This window comes from Chelonia mydas, chromosome 11 (assembly GCF_015237465.2).
Source record: "Chelonia mydas isolate rCheMyd1 chromosome 11, rCheMyd1.pri.v2, whole genome shotgun sequence".
NCBI lineage: Eukaryota > Metazoa > Chordata > Testudines > Cheloniidae > Chelonia > Chelonia mydas.
Genome location: NC_051251.2, coordinates 58378690 through 58395792, shown reverse-complemented (window position 1 = coordinate 58395792; position 17103 = coordinate 58378690). Strand labels below are relative to the sequence as shown.

The following is a 17103-nucleotide window of genomic DNA, read 5'->3' as shown; positions in this document are numbered from 1 at the left end:
GTTTGGCATTTCTTGGGGCAGAGATTCTCTAATGTAATTACTGTTTTATTCCCTTAGCTGATTGCCACTAGGGAATGTGTGAAGAGAACGATTAACAGGGACTGTAGTAAGAAGACTCATAATGGCAACCTTTGTGTGCCATTTTTAAGAGTTAATTACATTTTCACCTGGTTAGTGCAAATTGTTTTTCCCTTCATGATTGAGTGTGTAGTCCTTGCTTTTTGTTCTAATCTGAGAAGTAACTGGTTAGCAGTGTAATCATTACTAAATTGTAGATTTTGCTATAATGCCATTTCTTGTGGCAGTGTACACATTGAAATTATTTACCACATTTTGCTTTGTATGGGCATAAGCCTGGGTTTGTAGCATGATATTGACCAATTTTAAAATGGGTTTACTTAATAGAATCTTCTATTAGTATGTAAATATTTTATTTATTTTGGGATTTCAAATTTTGCTTTTGTTATTAAGGTGCTCAAGTAGAGAGTGAAGACTGGAGTTTTAGTAGCAATGCCATTATCATCATATTAATAGTGAAACTGTTCCAGGTAGAAAGCCAACGGATTAATCTAGACTGTCTCTACCTGGTTTCAGAGATTAATATTTTTCACTGTGAGATAAAATCTGCAAGATCCAGGGCTGCCTCTTTTGTTCTGTGGATGCAGTGTCAGAGCAGGGGGAGGCAAACATGTTTGCTTTCTTTGGTTGGGTTTTTCATAGCTTGGAAAGTGAAGGTTTTGAATACATAAGGTGAGGTTCATTTATCTCTACCTGTGAAATACTTCCCTTCCTTTTGTAGCCAGTGAATGTTGTTGGGGACTTGCCTCAGGTTCATTACTGCTGAGGATTGTTGTTTCCCTCAGGGAGGGAAATTTGCAGGTGATCTTTAAACATGTTGTATTCCAGCCTTGGTTTTTAATCTTCCCTTTGAGGGGAAAGTTATGATGAGCTTCTGATTTCTTGGACCCTTTTTGATTCTGCATTCATGGGGTTCTGTGTGCTTAAAGAAATATTAACTCCTAAATTGTATGAAATTGAACTGTTCAAGTGTTTCTTGTATGCTCTAGAAATAGCTATAAAGTAGTGATGATCATTTTCTGAAAACAATACACTTATTCTCCAAATAACCATTTTATCTGTTATAAAGCTACAAGAACATGTATAATTAGGATTTTGAACTTGAAAAACAGTTTAGCAGTTTTTAATATAAAGCCATTGTTTATGTTGTCAGAGAGATTGGAATGAGAGAGAACACTAGTGATATCAAAATATACTTAAACAACGAGGAGTCCAGTGGCACTGTAAAGACTAACAGATTTATTTGGGGATAAGCTTTCGTGGGTAAAAATCCCCACTTCTTCAGATGCAATGAAAGCTTATGCCCAAATAAATCTGTTAGTCTTTAAGGTGCCACCAGACTCTTCATTGTTTTTGTGGATACAGACTAACACGGCTACCCCTCTGATACTTGGCAAAATATACTTAAGCATTTTTCTTATTAATGGAATCCTGGCTTGGTTTCTAGACTTGAAATGTAAGATTCTGTGCGGTAGAACAGCACTTTTATGTAAGTAGAATGTTGTTATCCAGCACAACCATACCATATGAAATTCTTACCTGAACAGAGCTGTAGTAGCAGACTGTGGAGCAGAAAATGTACAAACCTTGAGCAGAGCCCAGGCACAATAATCATAGATAGTTTATAAACTTTCTAAATTCTTACAAGACGTGCTTTGGTTTATCTACCACAGCAAAAGGTTAACCTCTTGTAAGAGAACTTCTTATGCTGCAGTTAGTGTTCTTCTGCCAGCTGTGGGTTCTTGTGTCAGACCTAATGTGTTTGAGTGCAAGGTTTCTTTTTTCTGATCAGTGGGAGCAGACAGAGAAGACAGAGATGGTATACTGGAAATGCTTTCTTTGGTACATACTGTTCTAAAATCTTGTGTACAGCTATGGTACTATATGAACAATAATAAATACGCAGCTAGAAGGATATAATTACCCAACAAATGATGCGGCTACTTTCAAACTCAAATACAATATCACATTCTTTGCTTTATGCCCATCTAATGTAATGTAATTGTACTCTGCACAATGCTTGAACTGAATTCCCCCTCAATGTCAGTTTATTCTCCTGCTATGAAATATCCTTCATTGGTAACCTAGCGCTCCCAAAAAACCTCTGGGTCATATTTGAAAATACTAATAGATGTAAAATTCACCAACAATTATTTTCACATTTTCACTAAGGGATTTCCCCCCCCCCCCCCCCCCCCCGGTCTGAGTTGACTCACTGGCACAGAACTGCATTCCTCGCCCCCCCCATGTTTACCATGAAAGTAGGAATTTTTAATTTCAGTAATCCCTTTCCCTGGTACTTGCTGCTCTAGTCTCCAGGCAGCCCAACTTGCCACTTATGCTTCTAGTTTCCCCTCATTCTCTGGCTGCAAGGTGCCCTCAGGTCTGGTTCCCTGACTCCTTGCTACCTCAGTCCATAGAACAATGCAGGGAGCTCACACTGTAATCCGGTACTCCCCTTTTGGCAGCTGCAAACCTGTCCTAGCAGAGCAGGGATACAGAAAACAAAATGTCAGGTGATTGGCTGCTGCAAAATGGTGAATACTGTTGCAAAAATCCTGAATTCTGTGGCTTCTTGGAAAATGCCAAATTCTATGGCTGAAGAATAGGTTCATAGTTTTGAAGATAACCTTCCAAATATTATTTTTTAAAACTAGGTTTCTGTTTATTAAAATAAAAATTCTGCAGAAGTTGATGGCATTTACTCAGGAAAGCTTTCTAATTGCCCCGGGTGAGAGTCCACTGGATTTTAGTGGACTAAAAAAAGTAGATTTTGTGATGGAAATATCTTAAGTTAACTTCTCATAAGTTTAAGATTGATACATTTTCACCATTAAAAAATAATCAAATATAATTTCTTACAGCTTTTCTGGACTTTGACCTGCTAATTAAATGTTAAGTATTTTTATGTACAGAGGACTGTTCTTGTATGGGTGATATCAGTTATACTGGTATAATTTAGTCATATGTTATAGGTGCATAACTAACACTGCAGCAATATATGGAGACTCATGACAATTAGTTGAAATAACTGGAAGAAAGTGGGAGGAGTTCTTCCAAACAAATGTCTCTTTGGGTGAGGGTTGGAACAGATAAGTCACCAAATGTCCCAGTGTGTGCTACCAAAGTAGGAGACACGCTTAGAAATAAGCAAAATACTCGGCTTTGAGTTTTGATACTTTCTTAGATTTAGTAAAAGCCAAGGTGGGAGGTTTTCAGAGAAGGAATTGCAAAGTGTTTTAAAAAATTGGGATTTGCCACCTTTTAGAGCTTTGGAGGAGGACATCCTATGTGTATTAAAGAAAAACCTATGTAGAATATTCTTTTTTCTAATAATTGGTATACGCAAAATGGCTAATCAAGAATTAATTAGATATCAACTGACATGTTTAAAATTAATTGATTTTATATTTGGCTAAACACAAATCTCCATGTTGAGATACTGACATGATGAGATTTGAATTTTGAGATCAGCCTCTCCTTATTTGCTTTGAATCCTTGGACTCTCCTGTCAAATGACATACTTGGGCTAGCCAGTAATTTAAAAATACTTGATTCTGGGAATATACTTGTATAACTCCTGTGTATCAAGATGAGACTACGCATCTCAAATGGATACTTAGATACAGATTCAATGCAATATTAGCTTACTGCATCTTGTTCAGGGAAAAGGTTTTCTAACTAAATTGGAAAAGTTATTAGAGTCCCTTTTTAATTAGTTATTAAAACAATATTAAGGCTAGCAGACCTAAAATTAGCCTACCAGCCAACTTTGTTTTGACGTGTGGGTCTTTACATGACCAGGTATGTGCATAAAGAAAAGGAGTACTTGTGGCATCTTAGAGACTAACCAATTTATTGGAGCATAAGCTTTCATGAGCTACAGTTCACTTCATCGGATGCATACTGTGGAAAGTGTAGAAGATCTTTTTATACACACAAAGCATGAAAAAATGCTTCCCCCCACCCCACTCTCCTGCTGGTAATAGCTTATCTAAAGTGACCACTCTCCTTACAATGTGTATGATAATCAAGGTGGGCCATTTCCAGCAAAAATCCAGGGTTTAACAAGAACGTCTGAGGAAGGGGCGGGGTAGGAAAAAACAAGGGGAAATAGGTTACCTTGCATAATGACTTAGCCACTCCCAGTCTCTATTCAAGTCTAAGTTAATTGTATCCAATTTGCAAATGAATTCCAATTCAACAGTTTCTCGCTGGAGTCTGGATTTGAAGTTTTTTTGTTGTAATATCGCAACTTTCATGTCTGTAATCAGGTGACCAGAGAGATTGAAGTGTTCTCCGACTGCTTTATGAATGTTATAATTCTTGACATCTGATTTGTGTCCATTTATTCTTTTACGTAGAGACTGTCCAGTTTGACCAATGTACATGGCAGAGGGGCATTGCTGGCACATGATAGCATATATCACATTGGCGGATGTGCAGATGAACGAGCCTCTGATAGTGTGGCTGATGTTATTAGGCCCTGTGATGGTGTCCCCTGAATAGATATTTGGGCACAGTTGGCAACGGGCTTTGTTGCAAGGATAGGTTCCTGGGTTAGCAGTTCTGTTGTGTGGTATGTGGTTGCTGGTGAGTATTTGCTTCAGGTTGGGGGGCTGTCTGTAGGCAAGGACTGGCCTGTCTCCCAAGATTTGTGAGAGTGGGTTTGTGTGTGTGGGGGGGTGAGAAAACCTGGATTTGTGCTGGAAATGGCCCAACTTGATTATCATACACATTGTAAGGAGAGTGATCACTTTAGATAAGCTATTACCAGCAGGAGAGTGAGGTGGGGGGAGGTATTTTTTCATGCTTTGTGTATAAAAAGATCTTCTGCACTTTCCACAGTATGCATCCGATGAAGTGAGCTGTAGCTCACGAAAGCTTATGCTCAAATAAATTGGTTAGTCTCTAAGGTGCCACAAGTACTCCTTTTCTTTTTGCGAATACAGACTAACACGGCTGTTACTCTGAAACCTGTCAGGTATGTGCGTGTCACTGCATCTCTACAATCTGCCTGCTCTATTCTGGTGAGCAGCAGGATATTAAGAAACACAAAAATCTTGCTCTTCAAGATCTGTGTATACAATCTATATTGGGAGTCATGGGTTTCCAATCCCTTGGGTGGTACATCTCTAATTTTGGGAACCATGAGTTTGTGCAGGTGCCTGACCTAAAGTGAGTTATTCCTGCAGGGAATGAAATGAAAAAGCATTGAGCTACTCATATGTCAGATTTCAGAGTAACAGCCGTGTTAGTCTGTATTCGTAAAAAGAAAAGGAGTACTTGTGGCACCTTAGAGACTAACCAGTTTATTTGAGCATGAGCTTTCGTGAGCTACAGCTCACTTCATCGGATGCATAGCATATCGTGGAAACTGCAGAAGACATTATATACACACAGAGACCATGAAACAAAACTTCCTCCCACCCCACTCTCCTGCTGGTAACAGCTTATCTAAAGTGATCATCAAGTAGGGCCATTTCCAGCACAAATCCAGGTTTTCTCACCATTCCCCCCCCCACACACAAACTCACTCTCCTGCTGGTAATAGCCCATCCCTCTTTGAAACCTCTCTTTATAATGCGCATGATAATCAAGGTGGGTCATTTCCAGCACTAATTCAGGTTTTCTCACCCCCCCCCCACACCCCCCTCCAAAAACCACACACACAAACTCACTCTCCTGCTGGCAATAGCTCATCCACACTGACCACTCTCCTTACAATGTGCACAGCAATCAAGGTGGGCCATTTCCAGCATAAATCCAAGTTTAACCAGAACGTCTTGGGGAGGGTTTGTAGGAAAAAAATATAGGAAAAAAAAAAATAGTTTCCACGATATGCTATGCATCCGATGAAGTGAGCTGTAGCTCACGAAAGCTCATGCTCAAATAAACTGGTTAGTCTCTAAGGTGCCACAAGTACTCCTTTTCTTTTTACGAATACAGACTAACACGGCTGTTACTCTGAAACCTGTCATTATGCAAGGCACTGCATTTAGCCGCATGGAGTGGAAATCTATCAACTGCATGAAAAAACTTGTACAGATACAGACAGACATCATCTTCCTTTCCAAATGCAAACAGATGGACATCGTACCAAAAGGACTGAAGGTAAAAAATCCATTACAATCTACATACCACACAGACTATGCTGACAGCTTGTGCCACACGCTCTCAAAGAAACTGCGGAATCACCTGATCAACATCCTCTACAGCAAACAGGGAAAGATTAAGAATGAGCTCTCAAAAATGGATACTCTCATAAAAAACCAACCTTCCACACAAACTTCCTCGTGGCTGGATTTTACTAAAACTAGACAAGCCATTTACAACGCACACTTTACTTCTCTACAAAAGAAAAAGGACACTAAACTTTCTAAACTACAAGGGGCCACAGCAATGGTTCCCTCAACCCACCCAGCAATATTGTTAATCTATCCAACTATACTCTCAGCCCAGCAGAAGCAGCTGTCCTATCTCGGGGCCTCTCCTTCTGCCCCTCCACCCCCTCGAACATGATACAGTTCTGTGGTGACCTAGAATCCTATTTTCGACGTCTCCGACTCAAGGAATATTTCCAAAATACCTCTGAACAACATAGTGATCCACAGAGGCCTGCCTACCAACATTACAAAAAGAAGGATTCTAGGTGGACTCCTCCTGAAGGTCGAAACAGCAGACTGGACTTCTACATAGAGTGCTTCCGCCGACGTGCACGGGCTGAAATTGTGGAAAAGCAGCATCACTTGCCCCATAACCTCAGCCGTGCAGAACACAATGCCATCCACAGCCTCAGAAACAACTCTGACATCATAATCAAAAAGGCTGACAAAGGAGGTGCTGTTGTCATCATGAATAGGTCGGAATATGAACAAGAGGCTGCTCGGCAGCTCTCCAACACCACTTTCTACAAGCCATTACCCTCTGATCCCACTGAGAGTTACCAAAAGCATCTACAGCATTTGCTCAAGAAACTTCCTGAAAAAGCACAGGATCAAATCCGCACAGACACACCCCTGGAACCCCGACCTGGGATATTCTATCTACTACCCAAGATCCATAAACCTGGAAATCCTGGGCGCCCCATCATCTCAGGCATTGGCACCCTGACAGCAGGATTGTCCGGCTATGTAGACTCACTCCTCAGGCCCTACGCTACCAGCACTCCCAGCTACCTTCGAGACACCACTGACTTCCTGAGGAAACTACAATCCATTGGTGATCTTCCTGATAACACCATCCTGGCCACTATGGATGTAGAAGCCCTCTACACCAACATTCCACACAAAGATGGACTACAAGCCATCAAGAACACTATCCCCGATAATGTCACGGCTAACCTGGTGGCTGAACTTTGTGACTTTGTCCTTACCCATAACTATTTTACATTTGGGGACAATGTATACCTTCAGATCAGCGGCACTGCTATGGGTACCCGCATGGCCCCACAGTATGCCAACATTTTTATGGCTGATTTAGAACAACGCTTCCTCAGCTCTCGTCCCCTAACGCCCCTACTTTACTTGCGCTATATTGATGACATCTTCATCATCTGGACCCATGGAAAAGAAGCCCTTGAGGAATTCCACCATGATTTCAACAATTTCCATCCCACCATCAACCTCAGCCTGGTCCAGTCCACACAAGAGATCCACTTCCTGGACACTACAGTGCTAATAAACGATGGTCACATCAACACCACCCTATACCGGAAACCTACTGACCGCTATTCCTACCTACATGCCTCCAGCTTTCACCCTGACCACACCACACGATCCATCATCTACAGCCAAGCTCTGCGATACAACCGCATTTGCTCCAACCCCTCAGACAGAGACAAACACCTACAAGATCTCTATCAAGCATTCTTACAACTACAATACCCACCTGCGGAAGTGAAGAAACAGATTGATAGAGCCAGAAGAGTTCCCAGAAGTCACCTACTACAGGACAGGCCTAACAAAGAAAATAACAGAACGCCACTAGCCGTCACCTTCAGCCCCCAACTAAAACCCCTCCAACGCATTATTAAGGATCTACAACCTATCCTGAAGGATGACCCAACACTCTCACAAATCTTGGGAGAAAGGCCAGTCCTTGCCTACAGACAGCCCCCCAACCTGAAGCGAATACTCACCAACAACCACATACCACACAACAGAACCACTAACCCAGGAACCTATCCTTGCAACAAAGCCCGTTGCCAACTGTGCCCACATATCTATTCAGGGGACACCATCACAGGGCCGAACAACATCAGCCACACTATCAGAGGCTCGTTCACCTGCACATCCACCAATGTGATATATGCCATCATGTGCCAGCAATGCCCCTCTGCCGTGTACATTTGGTCAAACTGGACAGTCTCTACGTAAAAGAATAAATGGACACAAATCAGATGTTAAGAATTATAACATTCATAAACCAGTCGGAGAACACTTCAATCTCTCTGGTCACGCAATCACAGACATGAGGGTCGCTATCTTAAAGCAAAAAAACTTCAAATCCAGACTCCAGCGAGAAACTGCTGAATTGGAATTCATTTGCAAATTGGATACTATTAATTTGGGCTTGAATAGAGACTGGGAGTGGCTAAGTCATTATGCAAGGTAGCCTATCTCCCCTTGTTTTTTTCCTACAAACCTCCCCCAAGACGTTCTGGTTAAACTTGGATTTATGCTGGAAATGGCCCACCTTGATTGCTGTGCACATTGTAAGGAGAGTGGTCAGTGTGGATGAGCTATTGCCAGCAGGAGAGTGAGTTTGTGTGTGTGGTTTTTGGAGGGGGGTGTGGGGGGGGGGTGAGAGAACCTGAATTAGTGCTGGAAATGACCCACCTTGATTATCATGCGCATTATAAAGAGAGGTTTCAAAGAGGGATGGGCTATTACCAGCAGGAGAGTGAGTTTGTGTGTGTGGGGGGGAATGGTGAGAAAACCTGGATTTGTGCTGGAAATGGCCCTACTTGATGATCACTTTAGATAAGCTGTTACCAGCAGGAGAGTGGGGTGGGAGGAAGTTTTGTTTCATGGTCTCTGTGTGTATATAATGTCTTCTGCAGTTTCCACGATATGCTATGCATCCGATGAAGTGAGCTGTAGCTCACGAAAGCTCATGCTCAAATAAACTGGTTAGTCTCTAAGGTGCCACAAGTACTCCTTTTCTTCATATGTCAGATGTTTGTAGTGTTCACAATCAATTGTTTTAATTACAGGAGAAGCATCTGTGTACAGCTTCCGTGTTTATGCCATGGGGCAAAGGGTAGTGGACGCTAATAATATATACTTGCACTACTTCAAAGGTTATGTTAACTGTATTACTGTGTGTGTGTCTTTTTAGCTTGGAGTTTCCTTTGGAATGTTTTATTTGTATGTTGGTTTGTGTGGCAAGTCATTCCTTCCTCTCGGAGAGAGTCTGTGCAAGGAACTGTGTATTGCAGCTAGGATTCATAACTAGTTGGTTGGTTGATGCTAATAGTGATTCTTTTTTGTGCAGTTACTTATCACAAATTGAATGAGTAGGATAAAGAAGGCCTCTACCCAGATGTTTGAGTGCCTCTGAGGATTCTTGTGTTGAAACATGGAGAGTGACAGGTACTGTTCTTTACTTGTATTAGATGTGCTGTGGTTCTAGTGGTAATAATACAGTATCTTGTACTTAATCAGCTAAGGATCTCAAAGCACTTTATAAAAGTATATAGTAAGTATATCCCAGTCTTACAGTTTAGGAATTCAGATATGAGGTACTAAGTGTTTTGCTCAAGGTCACACATTGGGCAATAGAAATGAGCGGTGAAATCTTGGCTCCATTGAAGTCAATGATTGTTTTTACCATTGATTTCATTGGTATCGGCATTTCACACTAGGTTTCCAAGCTCCTGTTCTAACCACTAGACATATTGCCTTGCTGAAAATACCTGAAAGTAATATTCAGCAGGTATCAATAATAAATGCTTTTTGTGCCATAGCCCTGACATGTGTTGGTTGTTGTAGAACAGTAGTAGTACAAGCAGTTTCCAAGTATAGCATTTATTTTGTTATGGGAGAAAAATGTTTCTCCAAACTCTGTTATAATAAAACTTCTCTAGGAACAACACCGGGATAAATGAATCTTTGGTGACACTCCATGTACTTCACTGGAGATATACCAGGAATGATTTTAAATTAGTGAGTCTTTTAAACAAAATAATGTGTCCCTCAGTGTAGAAATTGTAAGGAAGATTGACAAAGCACCAGCATCATAAAAGCCTGAATCCTTCCATTGTTTGTAACTAGGGTGACCAGATGTCCCGATAAAATCGGGACTGTCCAAATTTTTAGTTCTTTGTCCCGTGTCCTGACCGATGCACGGTTGGGATGCCATTTGTCCCGATATTGCGGCTTTGGCTGCTCTGGCTTTTTTTTTTTTTTGCTTCCCCCATGTGTCCCGATATTTTGTCCATTTCATCTGGTCACCCTAGTTGTAACTGGGAAATTTAACAATTTTACCTTTTTAGACTATTATTCTGTTGGTCCAGAAGCTGGTCAAAGGGGAGCAGGAGGAATTTAGATGTACAGTAGAAAATGACTAGTTTCCTCTGCTTTTTCAGCCTTTTATTCTTGTTTCATAATAGCTAGGAATCAGTTTTGTTCAAAATTCTTGGGCTGTAGCAGGTTTCTTTTGAATACTTAATTAATACTGCTATTGTGTTCGATCCTTAAGATGTTGACCAAACTATAATCACTGTTTGACGGTAACTATAATCACTGTTTGATGGTAACTGACCTGTTTCAGTATGGTGGGTGAGTTGTGGAAGTTTATAATGCTTTTATTGTCAAGTTCTTGATTTGTACTTCCGTAGATAACAGTTTATAAAAATCTTTGAAACCATCAAGCTCTTTAAATGCTGTCATGTCTGCTCCTTGTTACTTAGTCTAAAATAGAGTGCAGCAAGGATTAAAAGGAATTTTGAAAGTATATAATGTGAATTTAGGAATGAATAGATTGAGCCAGTGTTTTTAGTTAAGCATTCATCAGTTGTTTCTGCACTGTTTAATTTAATGAGTATTCGGTGACAGCAACATTTACCGCTGTTAGATTGGAACCTCCATTCATGCTTCCTGATTTGTCTGTGTCAGCAAAACAGCTGTTATTACCATGACTGCCACCTTCTACCTCTGTTTATATCCGTGTACCTGCCACGACTTCTTGTCTCATCTGCTTTGATCCCTCAACTTCTCCACGTGCCAACTGTTTGCTGGTGCTGGGAAAAGATGGCAAGTCCTATTCAATATATTCGTAAATGTTCTGGAAAAAGGGGTAAACTGTGAGGTGGCAAAATTTGCAGATGATACAAAACTACTCAAGATAGTTGAGTCCAAAGCAGACCACAAAGAGCTACAAAAGGATCTCACAAAACTGGGTGACTGAATTTCATCTGCCATTTTGTTGCCCAATGTTGATAAATGCAAGATAATGCACACTGGAAAACATAATCCCAACTATATATATATAAAATGATGGGATCTCAATTAGCTGTTAACATTCAAGAAAGAGATTTTGGAGTTAGTGTGGATAGTTCTCTGAAAATCTCCACTCAATGTACACTGTCATTAAAAAAAAGCTAACAGAATGTTGGGAATCATTAAGAAAGGGATAGATAATAAGACAGAAAATATCATATTGCCTCTATATAAATCCATGGTACACTCACATCTTGAGTACTTTGTGCAGATGTGGTCATCCCATCTCAAAAAAGATATATTGGCATTAGAAAAGGTTCAGAAAAAGGCAACAAAAATGATTAGGGGTATGGAATGGCTTCCATATGAGGAGAGATTAATAAGACTGGGACTTTTCAGCTTGGAAAAGAGACGACTGAGGGGGAATATGATAGAGGTCTGTAAAATCATGTCTGGTGTGGAGAAAGTAAATAAGGAAGTGTTATGTACTCCTCATAACACAAGAACTAGGGGTCACCAAATGAAATTAATAGGCAGCAGATTTAAAACAAACAAAAGGGAGCATTTTTTCACGCACAGTCAACCTGTGGAACTCCTTGCCAGAGGATGTTGTGAAGGCCAAGACTATAACAGAGTTCAAAAAAGAACTAGATAAGAGAATAGGTCCATCAATGGCTATTGGGCAGGATGGTGTCCCTAGCCTCTTTTTGCCATAAGCTGGGGATGGATCAATTGATGAGTACCTGTTCTGTTCATTCCCTCTGGGTCACCTGTCATTGGCCACTGTCGGAAGACAGGATACTGGGCTAGATAGACCTTTGGTCTGACACAGTATGGCCGTTTTTATGTTCTTATTTTGCATTTTGTTTTGTTTAATTACCCTGTTTGACTTTGAATGTTTTAGATCTTTTTGTTGGTTCATAAACACCATGCTTTAAATTTGTTCCACAGAAGAATGGGAGCGTGGAGTTACCTGGTGAAGGTGGTTTTTGCACAATTATCATTAGTTGTGCTAGCTGAACAAAAATAATTTTTGACTATCTTTTAATAATACACATTTGTGATAAACAAAATCTATCCTAATTTGGTTACCAATGGAATGATCAAGTGGACGTACCTTGTGTTCCAGGAATTGCTCCTTGAACTGGACTTTATGCTCTTTAAGTGTGCTAATACATTTTCTTGTCTGTCTGTTTGTTTTTTCTTGTGGGGCTCAGGTTGTCAGATTAGCCACAAATCTGGTATGGTTTTTACCTAGTTGACTTTTACAGTTAGTATAAAAAAATTTAAGGTACTGCCCATTTATTTTCTTTTTCAGTTGGAATCGGATATTAAGATCTTAGTAGTATTTGTATTATCATGACAATCTAGTTTGAACTTTCCAGAGCATGTCTACTTGAACTAACTTTATATTTTCAGAAGGGTGGTTGAAGTTACACCAGTAAATCCAATTATTAGTATTTGTACACTTAACTGTATTCATACCATTTTGTAAATTTATCTTTTGTGTACTTAATTTAAAGCTAGAGAGTGAAATCTTCTTGTAGTGAATTTGGATACAGTGAAACTCGTTATGAAGTAGAATGAAATCCCAAATTGTCTCAATACCTTTTTGGCATACAAATTCCAAATCAGGTTAGGGTTCAGATAACTTTGATCAATGTTAATATTTGTGGGTATAGTTGGCTAATATTTAGTAATTGAGCATTATGCTGTTACCTCAAGGGCTACAGAGGATTTTTTCCTGTCTCTATCGTATTAGGCAACGTGCAGTTAACTCCACACAAGAGATCCACTTCCTGGATGCTTCAGTGCTAATAAGCGATGGTCACATAAACACCACCCTAGACCGGAAACCTAATGACCGCTATACTTACCTACATGCTTCCAGCTTTCATCCAGACCACACCACATGATCCATTGTCTACAGCCAACCTCTACAATACAACCGCATATGTTTCAACCCCTCAGATGGAGACAAACACCTACAAGATCTCTATCAAGTGTTCTTACAACTACAATACCCACCTGCTGAAGTGAAGAAAGAGATTGACAGAGCCAGAAGGGTACCCAGAAGTTACCTACTAGAGGACAGGCCCAACAGAGAAAATAACAGAACGCCACTAGCCATCACCTTCAGCCCCCAACTAAAATCTCTCCAACGCATCATCAAGGATCTACAACCTATCCTGAAGGACAGCCCATCACTCTCACAGATCTTGGGAGACAGGCCAGTCCTTGCTTACAGACAGCCCCCCAACCTGAAGCAAATACTCACCAGCAACTGCACATCACACAACAAAAACACTAACCCAGGAACCTATCCTTGCAACAAAGCCCGTTGCCAACTGTATCCACATATCTATTCAGTGGACACCATCATAGGGCCTAATCACATCAGCCACACTATCAGAGGCTCGTTCACCTGCACATCTACCAATGTGATATGTGCCAACAATGCCCCTCTGCCATGTACATTGGCCAAACCGGACAGTCTCTACGTAAAAGAATAAATGCACGTTAAAATTATAACATTCAAAAACTAGTCGGAGAACACTTCAATCTCTCTGGTCACTGGATTACAGACCTAAAATTGGCAATTCTTCAACAAAAAAACTTGAAAAACAGACTCCAACGAGAGACTGATGAATTGGAATTAATTTGCAAACTGGACACCATTAACTTAGGCTTGAATAAAGACTGGGAGTGGATGTGTCATTACACAAAGTAAAACTATTTCCCCATGTTTATTCCCCTTCCCTCCCCCCCACTGTTCCTCACATGTTCTTGTCAACTGCTGGAAATGGCCAACCTTGATTATCTCTACAAAAGGTTTTTTTTCTCTCCTACTGGTAATAGCTCACCTTACCTGGTCACTCTCATTATAGTGTGTATGGTAACACCCATTGTTTCATGTTCTGTGTATATAAAATCTCCCCACTGTATTTTCCACTGCATGCATCTGATGAAGTGAGCTGTAGCTCACGAAAGCTTATGCTCAAATAAATTTGTTAGTCTCTAAGGTGTCACAAGTACTCCTTTTCTTTTTGCGGATACAGACTAACACGGCTGCTACTCTGAAACCTAAATATACTACGATTTTTTTTCCTCCCAAACAATCCGATAGTCCTCTGTAAGGGGTTGTCTACACTACAAAATTAGGTAGACTTAATTTAGGTTGACTTACAGCCACAGCAGTAATTCAGTTGGCAGTTGGTGTCCACGCTACCCTCCTGCTGGTGGTGCACGTCCTCACCTGGAGCGCTTGCACCGACTAAAGTCGGGCATTGTGGGGGACTGAGAGCTGCGTGGTGCTCACAGCTGGTGCCCCCCATCCACCCTGGGGTGACAGCCCAAGCTGTGAGCCTTACATCGACCTAACTCTGTAGTGTAGACCAAGCCTTAGAGAGAGTACTGGACTTAATGGAGCAAGCGTCTAATCCAGGGATCTCAAACTCAAGTCACCACGAGTGCCACATGAGGACTAGTACAATGGCCTGAGGGCCACATCACTGAAATCTTTTCATACAAAGATACAAAACCTCCCCCCCCCCGCGCCCCCACTCCACCCCTTCCATGAGGCCCCACCCCTGCCCCATCTCTTCCCACCTCTTCCCTGCCCCTATTCCATCCTCTTCCCCAAATCCCCGCCCCGGCCCTGCCCCTTCTCTGCTTCCTCCCCTGAGCGCGCCACATTTCTGCTCCTCCCCTCTCTCCCCTGGAAAGTCCTAAGCACCGCCAAACAGCGGCAGGGGGACAGAAGGGGGAGCGGGGAGGGAGGGGAGCTTGGCTGCCGGTGGAGTCGGGGGACTATGGCGGGCCGCAGGAAATAACTCAGTGGGCCACATGCAGGCTGCATATTTGAGACCCCCTGGTCTAATCCTTTAGTAAAATGAATTTTTTTTGAGATGTGTATGGAGAAACTAGTTAAGAGGGTCTTGATGGATATTAATAGTTGATCTAATGAATTAAGCTTTCAGCTAAACCGCAAAAGCTTTCGAATGATCTGTTATGTCCTGTTTGGCATGGTATCCTTGCCAACCGTTCTCTACCTACTGCTGTGGAAAAGCTTCTTGAGCACTGCTCCTTGTCGTCATGCTGATGTGTTTGTCTGGAACCTTGCCATTTTTGGCCTGAGTAGGTTTGTGGGGGTGTGATGGTTAGCCAAGCCTTTCTCTCTGCTGATCACACTATCATGAATCTAATTTGCCAGGGACTGCTATCTGATGCAATTACTCAACGGTTTAAAATCAGACTTATTCTCTGTCCCAGTCTAAGGTCAAGCCTCTGATTTTTGGTTAAATGGAATATAATTTCAGAATTTGCTATCAGTTCAGACATAGGTGGATGCATGTAAATTTTGTGCAGTCAGAGATGCAATCCTGTTGCCATTGAAGCCAGTAAGAGTTTTGACACTGACATAAGTGTGTGTCGGGGGAGGGTCAGACACTCAGTAAGCAACTCACTTTCTCCTATTAATAATCAGGAAACGAATCAGGAAACGACCCTTTGAATTTAGTAATAATTCCGGTTGAAGAAACTCATCAGCTTTGTGACATTTTTCAGTTACACCTTCAACAGAGCATGTCTTACCAACGAGCAAATATAATATTTTCCTATTCTGCCTATTTTTTGCAAGTGTTTTAGCAGTAATTATAATTTTATTGCTGCTTCTGTGGAGTCTTGAGGCATTCTCCCTTAGCAATGTACTTAATGTTTATTTTTCATAGGCTCCTGTACATTGGAGATGCTCATCTTTTATCTGTTAATTGAAAGTTGTCAACTCTTGCAACTTTCTAAAATTCCTGCAAGTTTTGCTGTTAGTAAATGTGCATGAGTATAGCATGTGTGTGCTCCGATGACTGTAATGGAAAATAAAATCCTATCTATGGCATCTATTAATCCTTTTGCAGTAAGAGAATAAGATGTCATCTGTGAGGTTAGAATCTTATTTCTCCATTTTAATTATTGAAATGAAGCAGACTACTGACTAGAACACCAGTGGTCAAAGTACGGTTATAGACATACTAGTTACAGCCAGACATTTAAAATGTATGCCCTAATTGGTGGGTGACAGATGTAGCAAAAAGGCAAAAGTAAAATATGCAAAAAGTATGAAAGCAGAGAGATTATAATCAACAAATCTAACATAGCTATCAAACTTGTGTTGCCTACTCAATATTAATAAACATGTCAAAGTAGGAGACTTTTCTGCAGCTATCTTAAATGGAAGTGTTGCCTCATAGTTGTTTAAAAGTAGTAGTACTATATCTCCACATCTGTATTTGTATTTGTTCAGAATGGTCTCTCTGAATACATAGAACAAACAAATGCTCATTTTTAGTGGAATCTTCACATGTGTAATCAACCACATCTTTCCAAAAATTAGCTGGCGATGGACAAGTCCACAAGATGCGCAACAGCAATCTCTCATAGGTTTTCTGCCTTTGAGAGCAGGGGGATTTTGAAAGACTGCCAGGATGAGTGGTGTGAAATAAATTCTATGAAGGACATTAAAGAATATGAATCTATTTTTTCACTTCAAAAGACTCCAAAATCTTCTCCCTCCCCCTCGCCTCCC

General features: G+C 40.9%; 1 protein-coding gene across 17 annotated transcripts in view; it reads left to right on the top strand.

The window, feature by feature from the left end:
• The window catches only part of FAM126B (family with sequence similarity 126 member B), a 99939-nt gene that overhangs the window by 1816 nt on the left and 81020 nt on the right, over positions 1–17103 (top strand). For 8 of the 17 annotated variants that reach the window (XM_043524816.1, XM_043524823.1, XM_037912923.2 and 5 more), the window contains one exon: positions 9577–9674. The exons of 8 other annotated variants lie outside the window; for them this stretch is intronic. The gene's annotated coding sequence lies outside the window, so the exon portion shown is untranslated. Of the gene's footprint in view, positions 1–8672; positions 8691–9576; positions 9675–17103 lie in introns of those variants that run through there. One more of the 17 variants, XM_037912927.2, reaches the window with a different exon arrangement.